The sequence below is a fragment of the Carassius carassius genome, chromosome 6, assembly GCF_963082965.1.
Source record: "Carassius carassius chromosome 6, fCarCar2.1, whole genome shotgun sequence".
NCBI lineage: Eukaryota > Metazoa > Chordata > Actinopteri > Cypriniformes > Cyprinidae > Carassius > Carassius carassius.
Window position 1 is genome coordinate 18,402,788 of NC_081760.1, and position 14,479 is coordinate 18,417,266.

A 14,479-nucleotide genomic window follows, 5' to 3' on the forward strand; every position below is an offset into this window, starting at 1 on the left:
CCATTTACACAGAATGTTATAATACAAATCAATGTGAATAAAACTAATTTAACCTAACAAACACACCAGCAGTACAACACTACGCAAATGCAACTGCAGTACAAAGCATATGAAAAACAATTAACACATGGTAACCGTCAGCCCAGAGTGTAATGATAAAAACTCCGTAATCTTCAGGAAGAAGGAGGCGGGAACCGGCGGACAATCAACTGATATTTAATAATGACAAAATAAATACAAAACAGCACGTCAGCCCCTTCACTGTCGTCGCTCCTGTTTTATATCCTTCCATCTCCTCCTTGGGACTCAAGACCGGTGGGTCAAACAGGTGTCGTTCATTTCCCAATCACTCCACCGGCCTCGCTCGTTCCCGCGTCCCTCGGCCCCGCCCCACTCGTCACATTCGCCCCTCGCAGGCCGGGGGGTACTCCCGAGACTGCGCTCTACTCCCCACCCCCCAACCCCCCTCCGGGTGGGACCACTCACGGGGACCTGTGGGAACCTGGGGGTAGGACAGACGAGGCGAGAGAAAAGGAGATGGAAGGAGGAGCGACAGAGACGAGAGAGGAAAAAAAAAATTCCGGTTCCCAGACGCACTGCTGCTCGGCCCTCCACCAGCTGGGTGATCTCCTCTGCGGTGCCTGGCAGTGGCACTGGACGGCCCTCGGCGGACGGCATGACACTCCTCTGCCGCCCGGTGGACGAAATCAAAACTTAAAAATCAAAACTTAAAATAAAGCCCAGGCCTGGTCCTCTCTCGTCCTTCACTGTCATCGCTCCTGTTTTATATCCTTTCATCTCCTCCGTGGGACTCAAGACCGGTGGGTCGTTCATTTCCCAATCACTCCACCGGCCTCGCTCATTCCCACGTCCTCGCTCAAAACTGTCTGATCCTGCAGAATTGCTTTATTTAACATCAAGAAGATAAGACTCTTTTTTTCGGAACATGCTGCCCAACTCCTTGTTCAAGCTCTTGTTCTGTCCAGACTGGACTATTGCAATGCTCTCTTGGCAGGTCTTCCAGCCAGTTCTATCAAACCTTTACAATGAATCCAGAACACGGCAGCAAGATTAAATTTTAATGAGCCGAAAAGAATACACGTCACACCTCTGTTTATCAATTTGCACGGGCTGCCAATAGCTGCTTACATAAAATTCAAGGTATTGATGTTTGCTTACAAAACTACTACTGGCTCTGCACCCATTTACCTAAATTTATTACTTCAGACTTATGTGCCCTCTAGAAGCTTGCATTCTGCTAGTGAACATCGCTTGATTGTGCCATCCCAAAGAAGTCCACAAAGTCACTTTTACAGACTTTTAAATTAAATGTTCCTTCCTGGTGGATTGACCTCCCCAACTCAATCCGAACAGCTGAGTCATTAGCCATCTTCAAGAATTGGCTTAAAACCCATCTCTTCCATCTTTATTTGACCCTCTAACTTAAGCACTCAGTATTCTAATTCTTAAAAACTAGCTTGCTCTATTCTTTTTCTATTCTATCTGTTTTCTTTTTATTTATTATATTATTTAAAAGCCCTTGCTATGTGTATTGTGTTAAGCTAACTGAGACTTGTTATAGCACTTATATATCATTGCTCTTTTTGTTGTTTTTGGTTGCTTCCACTGTCCTCATTTGTAAGTCGCTTTGGATAAAAGCATCTGCTAAATGAATAAATGTAAATGTAATGTAAATGTAAGAGACCTCTTTAAATTATTTCTAGGTTATAGTATTGTATGAATATTGTCCCACTGGTAAATACAGTGCAACTAGTTCTCCTTGGATAAAAGTGAAGTGGAAATAAAAATAAATAATAGACTGAACAGTTCCATGACAATGGGGGGTGCTGACTAACAGGTTAAACGATGCCCAATTTGCACTAAGGGGCCTAAAGTGTGCCAAGAAAACATCCCCCACACATTACACCACGACCAGCAGCCTGCACAATGGTAACAAGGCATGATGGATACATGTTCTCATTCTGTTTACGCCAAATTCTGACTCCACCATCTGAATTTCTCAACAGAAACCGAGACTCATCAGACCAGGCAACATTTTTCCAGTCTTCAACTATCCAATTTTGGTGAGCTCGTGCAAATTGTAGCCTCTTTTTCCTATTTATAGTGGAGTTGAGTGGTACCCAGTGGTGTGTTCTGCTGTTGTAGCCCATCCGCCTCAAGGTTGTGCGTGCTTCACAAATGCTTTGCTGCATACCTCAGTTGTAACGAGTGGTTATTTCAGTCAAAGTTGCTCTTCTATCAGTTTAAATCAGTGGGCCCATTCTCCTCTGACTCTAGCATGAACAAGGCATTTTCGCCCACAGGATTGCCGCATACTGGATGTTTTTCCCTTTTCCCTTTTCCCTTTTCACACCATTCTTTGTAAACCCTAGAAATGGTTGTGCATGAAAATCCCAGTAACTGAGCAGATTGTGAAATACTCAGACCGGCCCATCTGGCACCAACAACCATGCCACGCTCAAAATTGCTTAAATCACCTTTCTTTCCCATTCTGACATTCAGTTTGGAGTTAAGGAGATTGTCTTGACCAGGACCACTCACTCTACCTTCAGTGTCTTTTGGAGCTTCGGTGCAACTCACCTTGAAAGCCTCTTCCTCTGGCTTTTGTAGCCCACGGGAATGAGCTATAAAGTGCACCACTCATTACACAAAGGTGTTGTGACTGGTGTAGCTGTTTTTATTTTATTTTTTCTCTAGAATCTCTATCTTACTATCACTCTGTTTTTAAAGTGGTAAAATATAACTTAATTCACACCATATTTCTGATATTATCGATCAATCTTATCAGATTAACTTTGATCGTTCACTTTTATTTTATATGCGTGAGTGCAGTAGACCTGCAAAGCGTTAGCACACGTTAGCTTGTCATTAGCGTTTTCATTTCTCCTCTCCTCTCTCTCGCTCCAGTTTTTCACAAGTTCATCAAACAACCGCAGAAAGAATATTTCATCAAGCACGATGAGGAATGGCTTCTCTTGCTATTGTTAATTGCACCTCTTGTCACATGTACATTTTATCTATCTCTGTCGCTGATGAGGGATTCACATGTGATAAATGCAGTGAAATAGTTAGGCTGACAGAGAAGATTTCAGAATTAGAGACACGCATCCAAACTTTAATTGAGGACAGTAAGAATGTTAGGGCTCTAGATACGGCTTTGGATGCGTCTAGCTCAGGGATTCCTATACATTGTTCGGTTCCGGAAACAGAGCCCCTGCAGCAGGGCAACTGGGTGACGGTGAGGCAGCGTAGTCGTGGGTCAAAACACCGCTCTTCTGTTCCGATCAAAACATTAAACAGGTTCTCCCCACTCAGTGATGCACCCACTGAGAAACCTGATGAAAGTGCTCTAGTTATTGGTGATTCTATTGAATGGAACATGAGACACCAGCCACCATAGTCAAATGTTTACCGGGAGCCAGAGCACCTGATATCTTGGCAAATTTAAAAGTGCTGGCTAATGCTAAACGCAAATACAGTAAGATTGTTATTCATGTCGGCGCTAATGATGTTCGACTTCGCCAGTCAGAGATCACTAAAAATAACATTAAAGAGGTGTGTGAACTTGCAAGCACGATGTCAGACACTGTAATATGCTCTGGTCCCCTCCCTGCTTACCGTGGTGACGAGATGCATAGCAGATTGTCATCACTCAATGGCTGGATGTCTAAGTGGTGCCCACAGAATAACATAGGTTTCATAGACAATTGGACGAGCTTTTGGGGCAGACCTGACCTGTTGAAAAGAGATGGTCTTCATCCCTCCTGGGGTGGCGCCACTCTAGAAATATGGCAAATTCTCTCTAGAAATATGGCAAATAGTCTTAGTGTTTACACTTGACTAACTGGGGCCCAGGTCAGGAAGCAGACAGACTGGCTAAACTGACCGTCTGCTAGCTGCCTCCCGTCACAGAGGTCAGTTAATTCTCAGCACATAGAGACTTTTTGTACCTAGATATCACACTATAGAGACTGTGTCTGTTCCCCGAACTAGAAAATACAAAAAACGTCCAAACCAAGTTAAGATTAACAATTTAATTGAGGTTCAACAAATAAAAACAGAAGCAATATGGATAAACAAATGATAAAGCTTGGCTTATTGAATATCAGATCCCTTTCTACGAAAACACTTTTTGTAAATAATATGATCACTGATCATAATATAGATGTACTCTGTTTGACAGAAACCTGGCTAAAACCTGATGATTACATTATTTTAAATGAGTCCACTCCCCAAGATTACTGTTACAAACATGAGCTGTGTCTAAAAGGCAAAGGTGGAGGTGTTGCTTCAATTTATAACAACGTTTTCAGGATTTCTCAGAGGGTAGGCTTCAAGTATAACTCGTTTGAAGTAATGGTGCTTCATATAACATTATCCAGAGAAACAAATGTTAATGATAAATCCCCTGTTATGTTTCTACTGGCTACTGTATACAGGCCACCAGGGCACCATACAGACTTTATTAAAGAGTTTGGTGATTTTACATCCGAGTTAGTTCTGGCTGCAGAAAATATGTCAGCCAGATAAGAAAGGGTTAAAAGCCATTTCTCATCACTGAATTGGCTTGCGAGAGGTGACAGTTTATCAGTAAGAAAAGCACATATTTCATCCCTCAATTCGTACACTCGGCTGAGCACCCTACCCTTCGACAGCCATCTCACGTCTGTATGAAAGAATAAATGTTTGTGCTCGGCTCCCATTTCAACACACAGAGCCTCGAAAAGTCGGCTATTAAGAGCACTGCCTTTAATGTAGTTCACAACTTTGACAGTGTCTCTCATCACTATTTCAAGCTCAGGTGGGATTCCTTTTGATGCCAACGTTTCACGATGAATAAAACAATGGTACCAAACAATGTTTTGTCCTGCTGCATCCTTAATCCTTCTGACAACTTTTTGCCAGTGAGTTGGCCGCCCCATCTCTGGTGATGCCTTTGCAATTGGCCCAATCCAGACCGCTTTTTGTTATGAATGCATTTAATTGTTCAAAAATATGTGCTCCTGACGTGCAAAGTTAGGCAGCACAGAAGATCTTCAAGAAATTCACCTTGCCAAATGTGCCGAACATAAACAAGTAACGTAGCGCTTGATGCAACGTCAGTGCTCTCATCCAGCTGAATAGCAAAATCCCTCGCTGACTTCAGTCTCGCTATGAGCTGTTCTTCTAAATTCTGGGCAATATCCACAATTCGACGTGACACCGTATTGTCACTAAGAGGAATTAGTTTTAGCTTTTCAGATGCCTTTTCATCCAGAACTGTATTAACTATGTCTAGTGCAGCAGGCAATATTAATCGCTCTGCAATTGTGTGGGGCACTTTTTCTTTGGCAACACGATATGAAACTTTGTAAGATGCCAAGTGCAATTTGTCATTGTATGTCACACTTCTGCTGAGTAACTGAGCTGATGACTTAATTTCTTGAGACTTCCTCTGAAAAAAAGATAATGGTTTGTCCGCAAGATCTGCATGGCGTGTACTTAAATGTCTTTCCAACTTCGCTGGTTTCAAACTTTCATTTGCCAACTTTTCACCTCATATTACGCACATTGTTATTGCAGCACGGACTGCGTCCGAACAGTTGACAAACCCAAACTTCAAAAAATCATCTTTATATGGCCTTACTCCGGATTTCTGCTTTTTCTTTGCTGGGCAAGTACTGCTACTCTGTTCACATGCATCGCCTTCGTTATCTTCCCTGCTGTTCTCCGCTGTTTGCGGCAGGGTTTGACGACTGGCTGCGTTTTCTGCTGCTTCATTTAAAGGTGTCTCTGTCTCTGGCCCTCTTTTTCTTGTGAAAAAATCATAAATGCTTTTTGACTTTGGCTTGCTCATGTTCAGCATAAATTAAATTAAATACGGGCTACTAATGTCACGCTACCTAAGATGTTGCATCATCTCAGTGAGAAAAAGAAAATGGCTGTATCAACAACACTGCGTGCAAGATTTTTTTTAGTTTTTTTTTTTACATTTATTTTATTTATTTATTTTGCATGTATTTGAATGATTTTTCAGTGTACTTCTATTCAAAGTTATTATTATTAATATTATTATGATTAGAAAACGGAATTAATTTTTTTTAGTAAAAAAAAAAGAAAAATCACTGGCGACCCATTTTTTAATTCTCGCGACCCACCTGAGGGTCGCGACCCAGGGTTTGAAAACCACTGCCTTAGTCAACAAACAGGGATGGGTGGTACCAGCTTACACCAAAGGGGTCGCTGTTCGGCTCAACATGCGATGTGGTCAAACCTTAAACCACACGCTGGGTTTCTTCCAACCCTCACCTGAATGTGTGGAACTCGGACTCACACTTGAAGCCACACCCCTCACTGAAGTGTCATCTCGTGTAGTCTACATCCTTTTCAACAACTGCACGGCAACTGACATCAACATTCCCAAGGCCTACCGGCTGGGATGGCTAGTGAGCCATGACTTTAATGACTTAGTACAAACAATACATTGTTCACTGCACCCTTCAAATCCGTCGCCATCACATCTGTCATGTCGGTGACCAAAGACCAGGTGTGCAGAATGGATCTGACAGAGGACCAACACCTCGCAGTATACACAGTCTCCCACCAGAACGTCGGTGAGACTGATGAAGCTGCTACACCTCCCAATACCAAACTAACTGATGACACAACGACGGAGGAGCCTTACCCAGGTTTTGAATCTCAAGTGCAGTAAATGCTACAAGACGCTCATGCACTTCAGTGCAATACAGCTTGCCAAAGACTCAGACAAGTTTTTAAGCTCAAAGAATCCTGTGCCAAAGACTCTTTAGACTGTGGCCTTACCAACCTCCACATGGTGCGAAACCTCTGGATTCTGGACCATTCCGGTGCACCCGGAAAACCAACACAAGCTGGCATTCACATTTGGCAACCGACAGTTTACCTTCAACAGGTGTCCGTTCGACTACTCAGCTCACCAGCTGAATTCAACATCTGTTTGAACAAAGCCTGTACAGACTCTAACTATGCTAGACTCAGTTTTTTGTGCCATCTTCTAAACAGGAAACAGGGTGGTTTTAAAACAGCAAACAACAAGCCAGTCAAACACCAACACCTGTTCCAGCAATGTGATAACATCATAAAAACACACAATGTGAATGTGTACTGGAAGAAGGTAAAAGGACACTCGAAGCTACCAGGTCTAGACAAGGACTTAAAAGATCAAACTGACACCCTCACCAAAACTGGCGCACTAAACAACAGGCTGTGGTCACTCCCAACCCACCCACCCACTTTCAAGGTTAAAGTGATTACACACAGCATAAGAACTTTACTAGCTAAACTGTCTACCTCAGAGCCGCTTACACTGGCTCCGCTGTCTACAAAGACCATAAGAACTGAATTAATTTTGAACTCGATTTTTGGCGGATGTGCTGTGCTTGTGCAGCCGCGGTCGTCTTCATTTCGTCGGGTGAAACATCTCTCTCACTCGCAGCAGAGTCTGTGAGAAGCAACAACTTCCCCTCCACGTGCACTGATACCAGAAACACGCTTCACCTTCACTCCGTGAATAAAGTATTTCAGTATGTTTGAAATGTTATGTTCATAACATAGCATATAAAATAATAATAATAATAAAAAAAAATAACAGGAGAGTTTCAAAGTGGCTTAAGCTATTTTGTGTAAACTTTTTTCCCTATAGCCTATCACATGCCAAACTAATAACATTGTAAGCATTACATCTTTAATTGCTGCTTTCTGCAGTGAAAATTTTGTTTGTGATGAAAATAACAGTATATTTTTGTCAGTTATTTTATCTAAACAGATCGATTAACTTTAAGATTTCAAAATCAGATAGCATGCTGATAATGTAGCACTGTAAGATTACATTTGTTTGAACGCATTATTGCGAAAGCGATTGAGTGTGAATCTGTTTAAATCATGCTTTAACCCGAAAATAATCAGTAAAAGAAACAGACAAACTCTTAACATCCCGCTCGACTCTTGCAGTCAACCTTCTGATCAGGCTAAATATGTTGGCTGTTGGCATGAATTTTACTCGTCATAAGAAGCTCATATTCAAGTGTTTGTGCAAAAATGATTAATGTGCATTAATGACAGGGAGGCGCCGTCTCATCACTTTAATTTTTCATGATAATGAATGTATAATTTTTTAATTAACATAATATCGTGGTGTCTCACATAGGAACATTAAAAATATATTTTCAGAAAGCTTGAAATGTTTTTAGACGAAAAGGAATAGTGTAATGTGTGAATGTTGCATTTCACTCGTCGGAGAGAGCCAGCACTGTGAATATAACCAAAACAACAGTCCTATATAAACCAGTTCAGCAAGTGAAAGCCTCATAAGACACTGTCCGTATGAAAGAGCAATTCACACCTTTATCTCGACCCCCACAAGCCATGAATAACTATCCAAAACCCAACCCCCTCCAGCTGAACAGAATTCGGTCTGTGTTTTGGCTCTGAGGAACGGTGTGTTACTGGGCTGAAACATGCTTGCACTCAGCAGCACTACTTTTGTATTCATAATTTTCTCGCAGCCCATATTATTATTTTCACAAGACCATAATGATAATAACAAATCATCAATTAATAATTAATCATTATTTGTGATCGTGGATGTTTGCGGGAGGCTTTAAGACCAAGCGGAATCCTCTGTTCCCGCCTCACAGCTACAGCCCGAAGCCATTTGTTTTGAGAATAATGGCTGGCTGATGAAGTTATTGGCTGGCTAGCCGGCTCAGCCAAAACCTAAATGGCTGCTGCAGCCGCCAAATTTTTCATAGCTGCAAATGGCTGAAGCTGCCACTTCGTGTCTACAGATGTCTATGTTATACTGATTAACTAGATCTCAATCTTTCCAAGCAAAGCATGGCTTACACTATATTTCTATAGTCAATGAGATCGCGCATTCAGTCTTTTTACTTTCACAATTGGTTGCTGATAAAAAGGAAATGACCATATTTGGATCCAACAGGACTGTACAGAAGAGAGAGAGCTTAACGGTGCATGATTGAGAAGGTGACGGCAGAGATCGCGGAGAAGTATGTTGATTAAGAACGCAAACTTTTGTTGAATTTATGAGAAATCTACAGATGCAAACAGACGAAGTGTAGTAAAATAAAGACCTAAATGTGTATTTCGGACTTTTGTTCACCACAAGTCTGAAAGAAGATATGTTATTGAAGACAAATATCCAAAAATCTCAAAAGTGACCAGGAAAAAAAACAATGTTTTTGCCTGCCGTGTCTCGCCTTAATATAAACACACACTGTTATCAGTATTATTTTGGACAAAGTTTTGCACATTTCACTTCAATGTACACTGAAGCATGCGTTGTGAATTAGCAATGTGGAAACGGTGGTTTGTTACTGCAGTAATATCACGTTCAGTGCTATAAATCTCTCTGTTCCAGAATATTTGGTTCATAACATCAATCTTTGATTCAGGTGTTTGTGCAACTGTGCCCTGAAGATTTAACAAAAAAAAAAAAGTACGTAGGAATTAGGAAAGTAAGTGAGAAGTGAGATCAAAATTACCTTGCTTGTTTCTTTCCGCCATTTCACCTCAGTGCGAGAAAAAAAAATGCATCGCTTCTTCTGCACGGAAAACGAGCAATTTTAATTGGTCGTCAATGGGCTAGTTGCACAAGATGGCGCCGGTGAGCTTCAGCGACGCGAGTGTGTGCATACTTATTTCCGGTCTTGCGATGCTCGCATTGACTGTAAGGGAAACTTACATACGAAACTTGGCTAGATGTATATAATTAATGATATTCAAATTTAACAGCGGATAGTGGAATATCAAAAACATGGGGAAACATCCTCCCTACATTTTGCGTACCTCTGTGTGGAAATTCATCAAGATACAACATTGCTTTATTTTTCTGTTGATTATGAGATCAGCGTCAGGTCAGGTCAGGTCCACAGGGATTTCTTCTTTCAAACACAAACCACTCAAATATGCAATACTTTTCATTTTCGAAGAGCTGGTTTTGTTCTGACTCTTATGTAAGATCAATGTTTCTGACTGTCAAACAAAACGCACAGAGATTTCTGATAAAGCATGTTTTATTAACTTTATTTGATAACATAATTTATAACTCACTGTACAATTAAACGTAATATAATTATGGTAGGTTTGGCTTATATAAAAGAACGCTGTTTGCATTCATGTGTGTTTTTATCTATGTTTATTTGTTTTGTGAAAGATCAGCAGCATAAATCATTATCTGTCTATGAGCAGCCATGTATATTGTTTGCATTAATTATCAGATTAAACAGATATTAAAATTAGTCACGTATTTTTTACTGTGTAAAATAATAAAATATGTTGTGAAAATAACGATGAAACAGACTGATGTATGTATACAATTGAGAAATGGATACTTCTGAAGATAAATCGCAGCCCACGTCTCACGAGGTAAATATTTCATAAAAAAAAAAATAATAATGCAAACATTTTCGAGAAATAAGTAATTTGTACATTCACATATTTGGTAAGATAAAAATACATTATGTAGCTGTGTATACAAACCATGAGTTCAACTTTCATCTCGTGAACAGTAGTGAACATTAGTGTATTTAATTCATTCACCAGACCCAAACATACACTAGTTTCAAATCCACTGGCTCAGTTAACATTTATAGTATAGTAATAATAGCAGTGTATATCTTATTTGCATTTGAAGTGATATTATAAATCCTGTAAACATATAGAAGGTAATATTTTGACTTCTCCGGTTCTCTGCACTGATGTTTAGCACAACCGGAAATATCTACGCACACACTTGCAAGACCGGAAATCCAAGATGGCGGAGATATGCAACTAGCCCATTCACTTTGAGTCTGTGTATCGTAGCAACGAGCACAAGACGGTGCTGTTATGAAGCCAGTGGGAAAATAGATCTCGTGTATTGTTTATATATTTCGTGTGTGTGTATGTCTCTATGTGATAGAATTATTATATGATGCAAATAATTCTAGCCGGCTCAGCCAAACTTTATCAGATGGCGGGCTCAATTTGGCTTAGGAAATTATTGGCTGGCGGCGGCTGAAATTCTAAATGGCGCAAATGGCGGTGCCTGGCTTCGGGGTCTACTCACAGCGAGTCCCGCGCGCTCAGTGATGCAGCTTCACTGTCTGCGGTTTGACTTTACTGAATCAGATTGAGGCCAATACAACTTATTGATCATGAGCCCAGGGAAGAGTTTTTAATTTTTTCATTCTGCAAAAAGGTGAAAAGGGTACACAATGCAACAGCTAAGTATAAATTCTGTTTTATAGGCTAATAGATAGTGTACAGAATAAAACTAAACATATGCACGCATTTTTTTAGCTCACAAAACTGGAGTTTTTGATTGTTTTCTTGACTGATACACACATTCACACACCTACATTTCAGAAGCGTGCGCGTCGGGCTTTCGCAGCGGCAAACGCTTTGATTGCGTCCTCGAGTTTAACTTGTACTTCGGAGATCATTTTTATCAGTTTAAGCTTTGAGAAACTGCGTTCTCCATAGCTCACAGTGACAGGGAGAGTGAGAAGCACTCTCAATGCTACAAAAACATTTGGAAAAATGTTTTCCATCCCTTTTTCACAGATGAATTTAAGCGCATCCAGTGGTTTAGATCCAGTAACCAGGCGTCTGCCCAAAGCAGTCAGCTCTTCAAACAATTCATGCCCATCAACATCCCGCGAGTCTCCATGAGTCAGGGCCTTTTCCAGTCCTAAGCAATCCTGAAGAACTAGGCTATTCTATTCACCTTTTCTTTGAGAGATGCGATGTCATATAAAAATCCAAATACGCGCCCATGGTCTCTAAGCAGCGAAAAGCGCTCTTCCACGGAGGCGATTACTCATGACCAGATAAATTTATTCATTTTGACATTTTTGAATATACATTAAAGTATTTTGCATGCATATAGCTTACTAATAGGGCGCTGTCATGCGGGAATTTTTATTAGAAATGTAAAGTTTTTTTATTTATTTATAGCTTTTATTTTATTTATACCTAATGTGAAACAAACAAATAAATTAATAATTCTCTCTCTCTCTCTCTCTCTCTCTCTCTCTCTCTCTCTCTCTCTTTCTCTCTCTCGCCTTCTCTCTCTCTCGCCTTCTCTCTTGCCGCCCTGGCTGAGCTGCCGCCCTAGGCGGCTGCCTAGTTCGCCTATAGGCACGCGCCGGCCCTGCATGAGCCCAACATTTAGCAAGGCAGGAAAATTCTAACGGAAGGAAGACGTATATCATTGAGCTAATGCTGTTAAACAGAGAGAGAGAGAGAGAAACTAGTCTAGGGCTATTCTTAAACTTGGAGCTCATTATATTGAAGTACAAATCCAAACACCAGAAACGTTATGAAAATTATGCATTTTATTTATTCACATGCTGTATGGTTGAAATAATATTTTAGTTCACAACTTTAAGTTCCGTTGTTTAAAAAAAATGCTTTATTGGCTAATAGTTCATAAACCTTCATGCTCTTCATGCTCTCATGCTCTTCATGTTGTTATGCTCTAAAATCCATGCCATTATTAATTTCACAGTATTTTTACCACCTAAATGACTAATCTTTAAAGTCACAATTCTATAATGGTCAAAATTACTCAGGCCAATGGTATTTTTTAATGACATTATTTTATTATTATTATTATTTGAATAATTGTAGCTTACATAAATAGGTAAAGCAAAACAAATATTCGCATTGTCCCTTATTTTTTCCCTTGTTTTCCTAAAGAATAAACACGTATTTTTTACAAGAATAAACATGATAATATATTATTAATTAATAAAAATAATTTAAGCAATTAAAACCTTTTTTTAACTTGAATTTAAATACTATTAAACTAACTTTAAATTCTCAAGGAGTTTATAAGTAAAAAAAAGTACTAAATGAACTTGTGTTAACAATATAATTAGAACTAACAATATAATTAGATTTTTTTAAATGAACAATTCCTGTATAAAATGGGACAGCAACCTTTATATAAGTGGTTCTCAACCTTTTTTCCAGCGGGCCGCACTATGGTCTAAGTGCAAGTCTACGCATATAATTTACATATTACGTCAGCAATACAAACCAACCTGATTTATAATATATACTATTATGATAGGCTATATAATCTATCACATTCATTGAAATAAACAATTCTACTCCCCATAAATAAAATACCTGATGCTGTCGGGAGCTGACCAATTTTGTGAGATTCAGCTTGAAAGCAGTAACACAAAGAAGTTGCGATTGTAACGCCTGTGTTATACTTTCCGCATGAGCAATCCGGACGCGTACACGGCCAGCGCGGACGCAGACTTCTTCAATTTATACTTCTGAATGCTGATGGCCAGCTCTGTAATTGCCCAGAATTTTTGCACATCTGACTGTCTTTATATTCTTTTACTGACGGATTGCACAGGTTCGAGTAGCAATGAGCTTCTTCACTCTGCCTGCACATGTGCAATTTTGCTTTTGAAGCCTTCCTCTCCATCTGCCCGTTTGACTGGGGATGGTACCCGGAGGACAGGCTGATGGCCTCACCTAGGAGTGAGTGGAAAGCCTTCCATACCCGGGAGATGAACTGGGGGCTTCGGTCCGAGACGATATTCTCTGGGATGCCGAAGTACCTGAAGACATGATTAAATAACAGTTCAGCCATTTCCATGGCCGTGGGTAGACCCTTCAAAGGAAGAAGACGACAGGATTTAGAAAATCTATCCACTATGACAAGAATGCAGGTATTGTTATCTGAAGGAGGAAGATCGGTTATGAAGTCCACCCCTAGGTGTGACCACGGGCGATTGGGAACGGGCAGAGGATGGAGCTTGCCTGATGGAAGATGGCGAGGGCTTTTGGATATGGCGCAGCTTGTACATCCATTCACGTACCTCCTGACATCCGAGGCCATGTTGGGCCACCAGAAGCGTTCCTTCAGCAACGAGAGGGTTTCATTGACCCCCGGTGACCAGTGCCACGCGATGTGTGAGCGGAGTGTATGAGTGGAGTGCACCTTGTCCTGGGAATATACTGAAGTTCCAGTGGGCAACCCGGCGGGGTGTTGGTGGTAGGCTTGGTAGGAGGAAGGGTCTCAGCGGACCAGGTAATAGGAGAGACGATGACACTTTCTGGAAGAATGGTTTCCGGAGTTTCGGGATTCTCTTCGGGGGCGTAACACCTGGAGAGGGCGTCAGCCTTCACATTTTTCACCCCTGGGCGGTATGAGATGGTGAAATGGAAGCGGGTGAAGAATAACGCCCAGCGGGCTTGTCTCGGATTTAATCTTTTGGCCACTCGAAGATACTCTAAGTTCTTATGATCTGTTAGGACCAGAAAGGGGTGTTTGGCTCCCTCCAACCAATGCCTCCATTCTTCCAAGGCCAGTTTGATGGCCAAAAGTTCCCGGTTGCGATATCATAGTTGACCTCCGCCGGGTTGAGTTTCCGGGAGAAGAAGGCGCATGGGTGGAGGCGACTGGGATTCC